Source organism: Hibiscus syriacus, unplaced genomic scaffold (assembly GCF_006381635.1).
Source record: "Hibiscus syriacus cultivar Baekdansim isolate YM2019G1 unplaced genomic scaffold, ASM638163v2 tig00112395_pilon, whole genome shotgun sequence".
Lineage (NCBI taxonomy): Eukaryota > Viridiplantae > Streptophyta > Magnoliopsida > Malvales > Malvaceae > Hibiscus > Hibiscus syriacus.
In genome coordinates this window covers 100,235-117,910 of record NW_024063320.1, presented here as the reverse complement: position 1 = coordinate 117,910, position 17,676 = coordinate 100,235, and the positions used below count along the sequence as shown (strand labels likewise).

At 28.2% G+C, this 17,676-nt stretch overlaps 1 pseudogene; it reads right to left on the bottom strand.

Moving 5' to 3' along the window:
• Window positions 1–3,546: 3,546 nt before the first annotated feature.
• Window positions 3,547–5,461, bottom strand: LOC120179001 (annotated as a pseudogene).
• Window positions 5,462–17,676: the final 12,215 nt, after the last annotated feature.

Below are 17,676 nucleotides of genomic sequence, written 5' to 3'. Positions count from 1 at the left end.
ATGATAGTCATTGTTTAAGGATGAAATTGAAATGTTTAAAAATTTAGGAACCAATTTAAAATTAGGATCATATATTAGGGGCGAATGATACAATTAACTATATATGATTATAAAGTAGAATCTATTTAAAAAAATTAGCCATCGATAACATATGATGTATATAGTTATACACCTTATAGACGCAGCGTAGCTCAAACTTGAAACCTCTAAAAAGATCAACATCCTTTCAACTACAGAGATCTCTTAATTAATTAAATATTTAAAAAAATTAAGGATAAAGTATGTATTTAGTACATAAACTATTAGTTTTTATCTATTTTAGTACTTAATTTTTTTTCCTTCAAAATCATACATAAATTTTAGTTTTTGTTTCATTTTAGTACACTGCCGTTAAAAGTTTTAGTTTTTATTTCGTTTTAGTACCCCATTCAAAATTTAACGTTAAGTTTTAAAAGAATTAAAAGTTTAGATACTAAAACAAACCAAAACTGATAGTTTATGTACTAAACGCATTAAGTTTTTAACGACGGGTACTAAATGTTAGGTATGATTTTAATACATTGAAAGTTTAAGTATTAAAATAGACCAAAATTGATAGTTTATTTACTAAATACAAAGTTTACTCTTTTAAAATACATATTGTCTCGAATTTTTAAGAAAACAAAATGTAATATAGATATTTGGAACAAAAAATGTAATAGTAATGGTAATTACAATAAATAATGATAATACATGCAGAAGTAAATAAACAAGTGACATAAAATAAAATATATAAATTTAGTCAAGAAAATAAATATATAAATAGGTAAATAAATAATGCCAAGATATTAAATACGCAAATTAATAAACATGCTATGGTAAAATTAGTTAAATAAAAGAAGGTTCAATTGTAAAAGAAAATAAATTAAAATAGTTAGAAGTGTGATTATTATGTAATAAGGACTAAATTCAATTAATTAAAAGAAGCATAGGGCTGCAAACAAAATTTACCCAAAACCATACTATCTCATCTTTTTAAATTAATATATATATAGATAATAATAAAATGTTGAAAATACTTTTGAATTAATATTTATAAAAACCTTATTTAAATATAATTCCTTCCAAATTGAACATAACTAAATTAAAAATAATTAGTCTCAAGTTTCAACCCTATCTTTTTGACTAAAAATAATTAAGTGGAAATATTTGTATCTTTTGATACATTCATCATGGCCAGCCGAAAGTAAATATGTCATGATTCATATTAAAATTGGAATATGAATATGCATATCCACTAAAATCCTATAAGATAATATAATTTTAAAAAATAAAATTAATAATTTAGGTATTAAATGCGTAATTTATTTTAAATTTTTGAATCTATCAAGTGATCTCAGTGATTAAAGAAAGTGTTAATATCTTTCGAGATATTGAGTTTGACAACTATATCGCATGATATGACTTACGTTATCAATAATTAAAAAATATATAAATTAATATTATTTTTATAATTATCTTATACTTGTGACATTTGAAAATATTTTTTCCTAACATTGATGAGAAGCACTAGATAAAGTAGACATGTAACATCATGAGTTAATAAATAGTATACATTAAAGTGCAAGCATAATAATTAAGGAACTAAGAATGATTTCAAGCAATAATCACACTGAATTTACTTTTTATTATTTTATTAAAAAATATTGGATAAGGTTAAGATATGAGCATTTGAAAAGAAAAGAGATTAAGGTTTTTTTTGATAGTTTATGTATTATACGCGTAGTAGAATATTATTTATATTTATAATTTAAATTTAAAACATTATTTAATATTCAATCTTTTTAATTTATTCTTTGAGGTCTCGATTTCGAAAACTAAAAAGTCAGGAGTTTGAGCGTTTAATGTCAAATGATTGAAAATCCTTTGAACAAAAAATATATTGTACTTACCCGAGATTAATAAAAAAAACTTCTTAAAATATAAATAATTAAATTTGGGCTTAACAACCATTTTCTCTTTAATTGTACTTCCTTTTGTTCTTTTGCTGGCCCAACACAAAGCTGCTATTATTTTCACCAAATTTTTAATTCTTATGTAAAATTTTGAAATAAAAAAATTATAAATAATATAATATTGTCCGTACACTTGAAAATTAAAATTTACCCTAAATTATTTTATATTATAGTGAAAAAATATGAAAAAAATATATGTAACATATAATTTATCAAAATTTATATGTAATATAAGATTGAATTAGTGTTACGTCTAAATTACAAAATTCTATTTAAAATTTAACTAATTTGACAAACGCATTACATCAGCAAAAATTAATATCTAATTGATCAAAATATAATTATAAGATAACATGGATTATTAAATTATTATTTTTTAAAATTAATACTCTCACCATCTCAGTGAATATGTATTTTTTAAATTATTTTGTTTAAAATGTTATCTTATAAAAATCAACAAACAACACTTATATTTCATCTTTTACCCTTATACGTTTGACTCTTTTATACTTATCAAAATAAAGGGTAAAGTATATAAATGGTCACTCAACAATAGGATACTACTTTCTTGAGTCATTTGATTATTAAAAATTACAAAATGGTCAATAGACTATTCATTATGTTCAAAACTAGTCTTTTTTTCAGATAAAAAATTAATGGTCACCTGAGTTGGAAACATGCTGAATGAAATACGATGGTTGTTTAAGATTATGAGATCAGATTTTATCATATCTTAGTCACTAGGTTAACGTACAACTCATACAATAATCAAATTTTTAATAAAAAGGACGAGTTTGGAACATAATGAATAGTTCGGTGACAATTTTGTAACTTTTAATAGTCGATGGAGTCAACAAAGCAACTCTCTATTAGCGAAGGATTATTTTGTTACTTTCAATAGTCGAGAAACTTAATAAAGCAATACCTTATAGTCAAAGGACCATTTATGTATTTTATCCTAAAATAAATCAGTCAAATCTATCAATCATGTTTTAAGGATGATTTTGTCATATCCCTTGATCGAATATATCTCCTAAAATTATATAAATAGTCAATACAATACATAAATTATACGGCAAAGGATTAGCTAAAATAAAACATACTGAAAAAGTGATTATTAGTGTAATTTACCCAAAAAATAATATAAACTCCTTAAAAAAAGAAATGGGTAAATTATGCCGATAGTCTCCTATGTTTTCGATATGATCAACTGTGGTCAACGAAAAAAATTAAGGAGAAATGGTCACTATAGCCATCGATCTGTCCGATTTAAGTCCTAACGTTACAGTCCGTTCGATTTAGGGACTAAAATTTGTTTTATCCCATAAAGTAAGCACACTACAAGGACTAAAAACATAATTTACCCCAAGATTATAAAATGTTGTTTCTGCTTTCAGAATGTACTGAATTGAACTACAGACATGCTGTGCCTCACTTTCTTTCATCAAAAAGTAACAAAAATGCATAGAAAAAGACATGAAAAAGCTAATCCCAGCATGATTTCCTAATGTCAAAAAGATCCAACATCTATGTAATAATATCACTAATCAGTCCCACAAAAGAATGTTTCAAAATGATGGGGGTTAAATTAGTCTTTTCACTTCCCTTGCTGTGTCAGCTTCACAGTCCCAGTAGGATGTAGTAAAGCAGTGTTATAGGAAGAGCAATCAACATCCCGACTATGACCCTGAATGTAATCAATGATGAAATCCTTCATTTCTGCTTAGTAGAGGGACTAAAGCCATAATCAGACCAATTTGTAATCTTACCCTGTGCTTAATATATCAGGGTGAACATTGTACTCCTTGGCAAAGACGAACGGTACTATCCCTTGTTGAAGTGCTGCCTAAAAACTAGACAATTCAGATATCCGATTCGAGATCAACGGTAATTGTAAGCGTAACCGTAACAGATATTACCTGCACGATCGCAATGCGGAGAAGAACGCCTCGTAGCGGCCATGACTGCAGGCCCCGTCAGGAACCGGACCGCCATGGAGAAGGTAGCTACGGTCTTTCCACATGCAATTATCCTTGGCTGAAGTGCCATGAATAAACCTACACAAAGAGATGAACATGAGAACAACTCCGGGAACATTGGTTTTTTCGCCGGCGTTCGTAATCGACTTACCGAGGCTAAACATTGCCATCCCGAGACCTGCATCGGAGAGGATCGATATAGAACGAGCAACTATAGCAGGCATTTCGATATTCCACCTACAGAACACTAACGAAATCAAATCCGGATTCAGCCGAATTACGGTTCAACACGGCGAGTACTAGTTCTACATACTTGAACGAAACGAGAGACCAGGTGAGGCCGATCAGACTCGAGTAAGTGTTCGGATTCCGGATTAGTTTACGCCACACCATGATGAGAATGAGTCTGGTCATGACACTAGCAGAGGGCCTTGCGGTCGGTTTCGGTTCTGCCTTCGGGTTGAGTTCGGCCGTCGAATTCGATCCGAGCTTGGCTAGCACCGGTCCTTCGCGGCCGACACCCTTCGTTTCCGGCTTGTTACCGAAGGTGAAATCGTCTCTACCGTAATCATCATATTCTAAACACGAAGATCAAACGACATGAATCATTGTCATAATCAAAACATGTAATGGAAGGACAAAAATTGATCAAGATCATACCTTTATGGTCATTGCCATAATCTCCACCTCTAAAGACATGAATCCCGCCTTCCGACACCGGAGAAGCACTCGAACTCCAAACAAACATATGCAAATCCTTCCCACCATCACCACCGCCTCCGCCGCCTCCGCTTTCATTCGCCGCCTTCTTGGCAACCGGAGAGAATATTCCAGCACTAGTCGGACCGGGATAAGCTCCACCATTAGTTCTCACAGGATAAGCCCCGTTCTCTTCATCGAAACTCGATTCCCTCGGACTCACATTGCTCATATTCTTCCCATAAAAGTCGGTGTGGTTAAAACTAGACCCTCTCGGCGTCGGGTTCCTAGACGACTGCAGCGAGTAAATCTCGGCATTGGTCAAATTCGACGGCCTCGGGGTTAACCCGAGCCGGAATTCCGCCCATGTGACCGTCTAGAAAAGATCTCCGACTTCGAACTCGAAGACTTCCGGATGGTCACATGAAGCCTCCCGTCTTCACCGATCTCCGCATCGGTCTGAAGCAGCTCTTTCCCGTCGAGCGAAACGATATCGGAGTCAACCTTGAACGAAACAATCGACCCGGCGGTATCCGGAAACTGCTCGGCGATCAAAAGCTTCGCCCCACGATACTCGAACAAAAACAACATCAAAGTGTACCAAATTATACATTGAAGCACAACGATTTGCACCATCAAACTCCCCATACATCCTTTTCAACAAAGGGATACCCATAACCGAAGTATTTGGAAGCGTCGATAGTGAAAACAAAGTTATGGACCATTCTAATGAACCTCTTGTGCCCGTCCTCGACCATATGGCTAAAACCAGTAAAACTATCATCTTTTGAAGAGTATCGGCGGCGATGAACTTCAAGTTCATTGTGTAAGGATCGTTGGTGGAGATGAAATGAAAAGAGAGGGATTGATGTCTCACTAAAAAGAATTGATCCTTAATCTTTTGAAATGAAAAATTCGATTAAGGGATATTCCCTTTTAAAGGATTATGTATCTCTTCGAATATTTTTAATTTATTAAAAATTAAAACTTTTATTTATAAGTACTTGATCTTCATACTTTTTTTAAAGTAGTTAAAAAAATTAAAAAATCGTTGAATTATTCATAGGGTAAAGTATAAAAATGTTTACGACTGGTGTTATTTTTTTGAGTTTTCTGACTATTAAAAGTTATAAATTGATCATGTGACTATTTATATGTTCCAAACTTTTTTTTGGTTAAAGAACTAACAGTCGTCTCAGCTGGACGTTAACATGCTGACTGAGATATAATAGTCGCTTGAGAGTCTTAGATCAGATTTTATCACATCTCAGTCAACAGGTTGAGATATAATAGTCGCTTGAAACATATGAATAGTTAAACGACCAATTTGTAACTTTTAATAGTTAGAGGATTTAACAAAACATTTCCCTATAGTCAATAGATCATTTTGGAACTTTTAATAGTCAGGAGACTCGACAAAACGGCGCCCTATAATCATATGATTATTTGTGTACTTTATCCTTATTAATAAATATATTAACTTGAATAATCATTCTTGGTAATTTATTGCATAGAAATTGATAAATTATCAATAATTTCATATACATAAAATTAACATTTTAAATAGAAATATATATTACAAGAACAATTACGTGCAGAAAAGGAGAAAAAGTAAGATCATCATAAACATATATTATAAGAAGATTTAGAAAATTAGATTTAACCTTAGAAAATCAATATATATATATATATATATATATATATATATATATTAAACATTAGACAATAAATATTATACACATAAAAACTCGAATTATTTTATTCTTCTAGTTGTGCATCAAATAGTAACTTAAATGTTAAATCTATAAAAAAAAATAAGCAAAATGGGCCAATATCTATGTGGGTAAATTATTTCGAGTATTAGAGTAATTCAGAATTTATTTTGAGATCTACAACATTTGTTACAGTATATGAGACTCGTCACTTTGAGGTGACGAATCTCAATATAATTTTTTTTCAAACCTTTTACCCTTGATATGATAAAAATTAATAAAAAAATTATATTTTATTAAAATTCGTCATCGCAATGTGAGTTCCCTGATACTATAATAAATGTCGTAGTTTTCAAAATAAATTCTGAATTAACCTAATACCCTAAATAATTTATCCGCTTAGGGTATTGGGCTAATTTACCTAAAGATCAACTTATTCGGCTCTTTTTATTAGTACATGGGCTGAATTGATCCATTTAATAATAGAGGGTCTAAACAAACCAACATCTGTATTAGATGGACTAAACTGATGTAGTCCTATAACAAACATACTGGACGTAATTAACTGGATATCAGCTCGATAATTTTTTTTTTTTACATAAAACCTATTTTTATAAGTTATTAAAAAAATTAAAGTTAATTTTGTTATTTAAATTTATTATATAATAATTTAGAAAAGGGCAAACTATGTATTTAGTACCTAAGATTTAGTTTTGGTATGTTTTAGTACCTTAACTTTCAGTTTTTTCAAAATCATACCTAATGTTTAGTTTTTATTTCATTTTAATACCCAAAAACTTAACGTGTATAGTACCTAAACTATCAGTTTTGATCCGTTTTAGTACCTAAATTTTCACATTTTTTCAAAATTCAACGTTAAATTTTGAACGGATACTAAAGTGAAAGAAAAACTAAATTAGAAGGAAAATGCCGAAAGGAAATCAATCTACAACAAAACTGAGTGCAGAGATTTAGAACGAAAAGCAAAATTCTAAAACGTAATGTCATAGAAGTTATACAGAAATTTGAGGTAGAATTCATATATGAAGTATTGAATTGAGTTGAGCGGCTGTTCCCTCCATTTTCCTTTGGTTTTGAGAGAACCGTTCGATGATCGGATGAACGGTTCTGATCAGTGATTTAAATTACGGTTATGATAGCATTTTCGGTCACGTTGTGTTTATCGCAATTGAAGTTATAACGAATGTTATTGTGAGTATTGCAATTGTGATTTTTTTCTCTAAATGAGTTGATTTAAAAAAAGATTTTTTTAAGATTAAAATAGTGGAACAATAACGGAATAGCGATCAACTACTATTGCATTTGGTCACTATTCATTAAATTTCGATAGGTACCCATTGTTATTGGCCTGATTTTACTTCACACCACTATTTTCTACGATAGCAGTTTTAGACATCGATACGACCACGATATAGCGAATGTTATATTGTTATCCGACTTTTATTTGATTCCCTAATTCGTCACCTAAATAAAATGCCGTAAATCCTAAATAAAAATAGATGTGCCCTAAATCCCTAAATTTTCTTTCTATTTGCCCTAATGGGTCAAATTTACCTCGGAAAGAGGCATACCCAACCCTTCCAATATGGTTAAATTCAGTCCACCATTCTTGATGTATTTCGAATTTGGTCCTCTTATTTGGGCTCGGAAAGTAGGCTTACCCATGCGACTTATATTTTGCACGATGAAGTCTCAATTATCATATTTGGGCTTCATGTATACGACGAGCTAATATATAATTAAATTAATTGCTTTGATAAAAAAATATTATATATTTTTACATATTCATGATTTCTAAGACAACAATCCCTTTAATCACTGAGATAGTTTGATACTTTGGTTCATAAGTAATTATTCAATTTTATTATCGGATTATGAATATATATATATAAGGGGCAAGATCTACACTGTGTAAAACTCTTAGTTTACACCTTTTCAGGACCATTGAAAGAGAGAAATTAAAAGTTGAGATTAACAATAGAAAATGAGAAGATATTAACGAAAAAAAATTAAGAGGTTGATGTCAACTTTTGATTCCCCTCAATCTAATGTTCCTAAAAAGGTGTAAAACTAGAAGAATTTTACACAGTGTAAGTAGATCCATCTCAGGTATTTTCGGGAAATTTAACAATAGAACGAAAATATATTCTATTACTTTGAATAATTAATTTAATATCACATTAATAAATCTTAGAAAAATTATTAAATTAGGGTCCTAAATTATAAAAAAAAAAGTTTGATTGAAAAAATTAGGGACCTCAATTATAAAGGTAAAAAGTGAGTTTGAAAAATTAAGGGCCTCAATTATAAGTGTAAAATGTTAGATTAAAAAAAATTAGAGGCTTCAATTATAAAGGTAAAAGGTGGAATTGAAAAAATTAGGAACCTCGATTATAAAGGTAAAAGGAGATATTAAAACAATAGAGGCTTCAATTATAAAAGTAGAAAGTGAGATAGAAAATTTTGGGACCTCAATTATAAATGTAAAAAGTGAGATTGAAAAATTCAGGAGCCTCGATTATAAATGTAAAAAGTGAAATTGAAAAAAATTAAGGGCTTCAATTATAAAGCTAAAAAGTGAGACTGGAAAAATTAGAGTGAGATTGAAAAAATTAGGGGCCTTAACTACACACAGTGTCGGCTATTAGTAGGGGTCAAAATATTAAATTTTTTAAGAAAAATACAATGACTTATTAGGTATTTAAACTGTAGAAGATAATGCTTATTTTGTTTAATATTTAAACTTACAATGACCTAAATTGTTATTAGACCAAAAAAATTGAGAACATAAGATTATTATTTCTTAGTTTGATCCCTACTTAATTAAATATTTAATATTTTTTTGTATTTTTAATTTAAATATTTATTTTTAAATGAACTAAAATAATATTATATCAAAATTTATCGTATATAAACTTTTTATAGAGATCGATTCCTCTTTAAACCCTAACATAGCTCCGTCACTAGGGTTGTAAATGAAACGAGATAGATCGCGAGTTACTCGATATCGACTCGATCAAGGCTATATTAATACTAGGATCGAATGGACTCGACTCGAGTTCTTAACGAGTCGAAACGAGCTACTTGATATTCGACTCGAAAAGCTCGTGAGTAGCTCCGAAAATATAATATATTAAGATTTTATTTTTTTAAAAAAAAATTATTAATAATATTAATATTTATGTATTGATTTTATAAAAAAAATACAGTAAGATTTTCATGTATTTAAGGTTTATGTTCGAGTTTGAGGCTCCAATCGAGTTAAGTTTAAGAAAAAAAATCATTTCGGGCCTTTTCGAGCTGCTCACGAGTTTCAGTGCAGGATTTCGAGTTCGAGTCGAACATGAAAATTTTAAGCTCGCGAGTTTTTAAATCGAGTCGAGCTTCATTTCAGAGTTTCCGAGTTGAATCGAGCTCGACTTGGCTCGTTTACACCCCTATCCGTCACTAGGTATAAATAAATAAATATATTAGGAAAAAAGATTCATGCATGCTTTCGCAAGTTGTGTTAGACCACTCACCAGCTTGTATAATTGACCAATGCTAAACTTGTTAGGTACAAAATTTCAAGACTAAGTTCCATAAATATTATTTTATTTATTTCAACTTTAAATATTTACTTTACTATATTAAATAATAAATGTTTAGTTTTAAACGATTTTTTTTAATTGTGCTTTGTCTATGTAACATTATATTATCGACATATATATTTTCAGTTTTAATAATTATACTTTATTTATTTATTTTATTGAGAATTCTATTACGTCTATCGATATTTTTTTTATTTTTTTAACATTTAGGATTTAAGGAATTAAAAAACGAGTATACTCGATAGGTTATGCTTATTAAATTATTATGTAAATTACGTGTTTAATATCTAAATTATCAGTTTTAATTGTTTTAATACCTAAACTTTTAATTTTTTTAAAACATTCTTAAAATTTTGTTTTTGTTTCATTTTAGTATCAATTTAAAATTTAACTTCTGAAAAAAATGAAAGTTTAGATACTAAAATGACTCAAAATTGATAGTTTAGGTATTAAAACGGATCAAAGCTGATAGTTTAAGTACTAAACGAGTTAAGGTTTTAACATTAAGGTTTTAACAGTAAGTATTAAAATGAAACAAAAACTCCATGTATGGTTTAAAAAAATTACAAAATTAGATACTAAAATAAATCAAAACTGATAATTTAAATACTAAAATAAATCAAAATTAATAGTTTAGATACTAAATAAGTAGTTTACCCTAAATTATTATGGGTTGGGGCACAACCATGAAGGCTCTAGTTTTAGACCCTACCATGTGCCAAAGAGCCACGGGGTACGATCTTTTAAATATATTATATTATTTTATAGAAACTTTTAATTTATTTTAATCTAAGTGGTTTTTAAAAAATGTAATTTTTAATTATGAAAATACAATTTAAGATAAGTCCTACTGAATTTATTAATACTATGAATAGAATCGGTCTACTGTTGGCTTGTGAACTTGAAGTCAATTAATACAATAAATCATAGACTTTTCTTTGTTTTTTTTTCTAAAATATTAATACTTTTATAAAGATATTATAATTTTTTAAGTACAAAAACCTCTAATTATAGGATGTTAAAAATTACTCCCCCCCCCAAACTACAAAAATTATGTAAAATTTACTTGATCTTTATATAAAAATTATAAAATAGTCCACTAATTATAGGATGTTATTTTATTGAATCCCTCGACTATTAAAAGTTATAAAATAGTCACCTGACTATTCATTATGCTCCAAATTCATCATTTTTGTTAAAAAATTGACGACATTTTGAGTTGGGTGTTAATCTGTTATCATAGATATTATAAAATTTAATCACATAATCTCAAACGACTATTATATATCGGATAATATATTAACTTTGAACTCAAATTATTGTTAATTTTTGTATACTTTACCCTAAATATAAAGACATTAAATACTTAGACATGTTTAATTTCGTATCGTTATACGTGTTGTACCGATAATGATATCGATCAGGAATGATTCGAACGAAGTAACTCAAATATTAAACAATTCAAACATAAAATGACTCAGACATGAATGTATCAAAACTTTGACTTAATTGTATTACATATCTTCAAACTATGACTTTCATTTTAAATTGGTCCTCAAACTTTTAAACATTCTAATTTCATCTCTAAATTATGACTCTCAATCTAAATTGATCCCTAAACTTTTGAATATTCTAATTTATCCCTAAACTATTATCTTCATTTCAAACTAGTCCTATAACTTTTGAATATTCCAATAGCATCCCTTAAATCAATTAAAAGTTTGGGTTGAAAATAAAACATTGAAAAAAAACCGGGATTAATATAGAATAAGGGTCATAGTATTCATCCCAAACTATGATCCTCATTTCATATTAATCCCCAAACTTTTGAATGTTCCAATAACATCCCTTAAATCACTTAAAGGTTTGGGGTTGAAACTAAAACATTCAAAAGTTTTGGGACTTAATACAGAATGAGGGTCATAGTTTAGGGGTGTAATTGGAATGCTCAGAAGTTTAGGGACAGATTTAGAATGAGAGTCATAGTTTAAGGATGAAATTAGAATATTCAAAAGTTTAAGAACTAATTTAGAATGAGAGTCATAGTTTGAGGATGTTTAATGTAATTAACACCAAAACTTTTAATGACCTAGTTTTGTGCCATATATAAGATCAATGAATTTTCTTTGGAAGGAAACATGTGAAAGAGGATAAAGGCCAGAGGAATGGAAGGTGGGGGAATGGGTTAGGGGCATAGGTTTAGGAAATAACTTTGTGAAGAGTGGGCCATGTTTGGTTAGCGATAATTATGTTCTCCATTTCATAGCTTCACCCCTGTTTAATAATGATTAGCCAAAGGGAATAATTTAGTTTGTTGGATTAAAGCATAGTGTCCTGCCAAACAGACCCTACCAACGCTTAAATAAAAAGCCCCCAACCCATTTTATTTAATCGTTTCAACCACATAATTAGGGTCTGTTTGTTTCCCGTAATTGGAATTACGGAATTGGTTTTTCCCGAATTCCCGTGTTTGTTTCATGTAATTCGTTTTCCGGAAAATATTTTCCCGTGTTTGTTTCACGTAATTCGTTTTCCGGAAAACGTTTTCCCGTGTTTGTTTCACGTAATTCGTTTTACGGAATGTAATTAATTTTCTTAGTAACAGAATTTTCTTTGTGTTTTCTGTAAAATGACTTACGGATTCATTTTCCGTAAGTCATTTTCCGAACTTTTCACTTCAAAGCAAAAATACTCAAAATAATTTTATTTTATGAATTTAATATTAATAAAATATTTTAATATCATTTTCATCAAAATATTAATTATTAAAATATTTAAAATATATTTATTAATATTTATAATAATATAATATTATATTTTTAATATTATATAAAATAATCAATTATATTATAATAATATAAGATATTATATTTTATTTTAATAATATATAATAAATTTTTTTATATATTTAATAATGAATAATATTATTTATATATTTCAATAATATTTTAGTAAATATATTAAAATATACTAATTAATATTTTTAAAATATAATATAGTACTATTACTTTAATAAATAATTAATATAATTTATAAAATTTTATTTCACTAAAATATACCGAAAGAATGTTTAAATAACATCTTCCAAACATCATAAAACGTTTTCCAGATGTTTTCCAGAAATGTAATTCATTTTTCAGAAATGTAATTCATTTTACAGAAATGTAATTCATTTTCCAGAATTCAAATTCCAGTAATTCATTTTCCAGTAATTCAAATTCCAGTAATTCATTTTCTGGAAAACCAATTACAGCTAAACAAACAGACCCTTAATTTTACTTTAATTTCACGCGCCTACTCCATGTATTATATTCTTTTGAAGTTTAATTATAAAAGAGGTGTCTAAACTATACCAATTTTCTCAAGTGGGTGTCTAAATTTTTTTCTATTCATTCAGGTGCTTAAATATTACCATTTTATGTGTCCAGTCGTAATGACTGTTAAAATTTATCGTTAAGTGATACATGTCACGTTTTATTAATTTTGAGAAATTTATTTAAAATAAAAACTTAAAATTATTATTATTATTATTTACAAAAACCTATTCTTTTTCTAAATTTCAGAAAAAACACCAAATTCTTTAAACCTTTAACTTTTATCCCTTTACTTCGATCGTTGTTCATCTCCAGCCACCCATCCACTGTCGAACGACCACTCATCTGTCGTCCTTCACCTCTAACAGACCATCACTCTTGTAGTTTTCTTAAACTTCTAAATTCTCAAAATCCTAAATTCCTAAAATCTCAAATACCCATTTCGTAAACTCCAATAATACCCTTTAGTCTACGTCCACCATTGACTTGTAAATTATATTTTTAAGTTTTTTTTTTATTTTAAATAAAACTTTCAAAATTACTTGAATGTAACACGTGTCCTTTAATGACAGAATTAATAGTCATTACTGCTCGAGCACCTAAAATGATAACATTTATAAAGTTAAGTACCTAGATGAATTAGGGGGAAAATAGAAACCTATATGAAAAAATCGATATAGTTTGGACACTTATTTTCTAATTAAGCCTTATTTTAATTACAATTTATATTTTATAGTACGTAAAAACGAATTTAAATAGCACAATTAAAATTACATTAATCACATTAATTAATAAATATATCATTTCTAAAATTCAAACCTGAAAGCAACTCAACTAAATCAATGTTTCCTTGTGATATGATATTAATGATATTTTGATAATATAAATTATTAATATTTTGTCATTGAGCATTTATTCGATCTACATGATTGTTATTATAATATTTAAGAAGACGTAAGTTTAAATGCGTTAAAACATGTATTATATTTCAATTTAATCGTAAAACTTAATTGGAGTATTATATTTTTTTCATCCGTCATTCGATCCGACTTAACTTTAAAGAGTCTTTATATAATTTGAAATTCGACTTGATTTAGGTAAACAAAAATACAAGTCCGTCTCTAATTCGACCTGACTCGACACACTCACATATAATACTCATTTTGATTAAGTATAAAGACCTAATTAAAAATGCATAAAATGAATGCATTATTATAATTATTCCTAAATATATAAAAGATAGTTATAATTTTCTTTGGGTTATAACGAAGATTTGTACCCTTAATTCAAACCTAATCCGACATTATATTTTAATAAAAATTGACATGATCTAAACTCATTTTTTTAAATTAATCATATAAGATCGATTCGAAATTCGTGGGATCCGGGTCTAATCCCCATCCTTAATAATCAAGGTCATATTTATATTGTTCAAGCACCATTGGACTGTTCAATGAAAAAAAATAATGTTTATTTTTTCTTAAATGGGATTGATAATGAAATTGTTTTTTAATTAATACAAATTTTTAAATGGTTGAATATGATAGGTAGATATATAACTACCTATTATTAATGTTGAAAATATTAGGTTGATTCTCTGTGTTTCTTAAATTATATTTCAAATAAAATCACATTTTATTAAAAATCAGAATTTTAAATCATTATATAATTTTTATCAAAATAATATAAAGAACTACATTTATAGGGTGAATTACGCATTTAGTACTTAAACTATCGATTTTGATCCGTTTTAATATTTAAACTTTCAGCTTTTTCAAAATCATGCATAACGTTTAGTTTTCATTTCATTTTAGTACCCGCCGTTAAGAACTTAATGCGTTTAGCACCTAAACTATCGATTTTGGTCCGTTTTAGTACCTAAACTTCCAATTTTTTTTCCAAAACTTAACGTTAAATTTTGAACGGGATACTAAAATGAAACAAAAACTAAAGTTTTTAACGACGGAGTGCTAAAACGAAACAAAAAAAACTAAACTTTAAGTATTATTTTGAAAAAAATTAAAAGTTTAGATACTAAAATGGATCAAAACTGATAGTTTATATACTAAATACGTAATTTACCCATATTTATAAGATTTAAGGCAAGAACAAACGGTTGGTTGCCTGTAACCACCAACAATTAAAAGGTAGTTGGCTTAAGTACTATGATAGTTGCATCTTAATTACTTGCATCGTAAGGTAAGTAGTTGCCTAATAATGTGATTATAATTTATAGGATAACTACGTGTTTAGTACCTAAATTATCAATTTGTCCGATTTAGTATTCAAATTTTCATTTTTTTCAAAACCATACTTAAAGTTTAGTTTTTGTTTCATTTTAGTATCTCGATTAAACTTAACGTTAATTTTTTTAAAAATTGAAAGTTTAGGTAGTAATACAGACAAAAACTGGTAGTTTAGATACTAAATACATTAAGTTTTTAACGATAGAGTACTAAATTGAAACAAAAATTAAACGTTAGGTATGATTTTGAAAAAAAAAATAAAAGTTTAAGTACTAAAATTGACCAAAACTAATAGTTTATATACTAAATGCGTAATTTACCCTAATTTATAACACCACCTAACCAATTAATTATTTTGATTTGAAAAAGATTGTTATAAGACTTAATGTGTTTAGTATTAATGTTAAAATATGATTTGCGAAGATAAATAAATATTCTATACATAATATTAAAACTGAAAAATGTATATTTAATATTATAATATATAAAATATATCAATTTAAATTATGATAAAATATGTATAAATCTCTTAAAAGTTTATAATGGTTGTACGCATTTTATGAAAATATATAAAACTTTAAAGTCTTTCTATATACATAATTTCATATTTTATAGCGCTTCTTAATTATATATATATATATATATATATATATATATATATATATATATATATCAATCCTTCAATTATTAATATCTTTTACCATTCTATTAAAAAATAATCAATACCAAACCATAAAAATACGGGCAAATTCATGTTTAGTATCTAAACTATCAATTTTGACCCGTTTAGCACCTAAACTTTTAGTTTTTTGAAAAATACACCCGACATTAATTTTTGTTTCATTTTAATACCATGACGTTAAAAACTGAATGGACGGGCTCGCCAATTGCCATGTATACAGTTGTCAGCCGTTGCATCCATCGACCGATGAAGCCCAAACTATGCAACCTACATTTTTTGACCCCCTGAACGTAGTACCGACCTCCGTTTCACTTGAAGATTCCTCGATCTTCCAAAATCGATGATAGACTCTTTAATTTATTCATCCTCCGATCTCCGTCGTTAACTGTTTAATAGACCTGAAATTGAACTATGTCGTTCGACTCGTCATTCTCTCGCGGTTCATCGTTTGGATTGGTGATTCGTCCACCGGAGTTATGCTTCGTCAGCCCGTCTGTTAAGTTTTTAACGACGAAGTATTAAAATGAAACAGAAATTGATACTAAAACAAACAAAAACTGATAGTTTAGATACTAAATACGTTGGGTATGATTTTGAAAAAAGTTTAGGTACTAAAATAAAAAACTAATAATTTAGATACTAAATACATAATTACCCTACAATAATAATATTGTAACTAAAAACCCTAAAAATTGAAATTGATTAACAATTTTCAGTTCTACCGAATCTAAGCAGTACCGAGGGACAACTAATGTCCGAATATGAACGTACAAAAGGAGTGGTCCGAGTGACTCAGTCTGTCACCGGACAAAAGCTGATTCAAATAACCCTAATGGGACCGCGCGTGGCTATGCCATCACCTTTCTTTCTTATTTTTTTTATTTAACAAACATTATAATAATTATAATACTCTGGATTATAATTTAACTAGAAATCGATGCATTTTTGATCTAATCCGATCTGATAAAAATAAATATTTTTAAAAAATAAGTTCGGATCAAATCGGATCAAATTGTTTTAGAGCGAGCTCGGGTTAAGTTCGGATGGAAGATAAAAAACTCTGACGTGACCTGACTCAGAATAATAATGAAATTTATTAAAATATTATTTTTAATTAGGTGCTTATTTTATATTAAATTGGATAAGATTTATACTCTAAAAATTTGATTTAAATTGGAGTTGGGTGGAAGATATATATTTTTGGAGTCATGTGGAAGATATATAATTTTCAAGTCAGGTTAAATTCGGGTAGAGGATGCATATTTTTTGGATTAGGTCGAGTTGACTAAAAACCTGAACCTACTTGACCCATTACCATCCTAATTTTAACCAAAACTATTACTCTCTCGTTTTTATAATTTATGTCTTATATTGAGATATATTTGATTAAGGAAAATAATAAAATTATCCTTAAAAAGATTGATAGCTTTGTGTATATA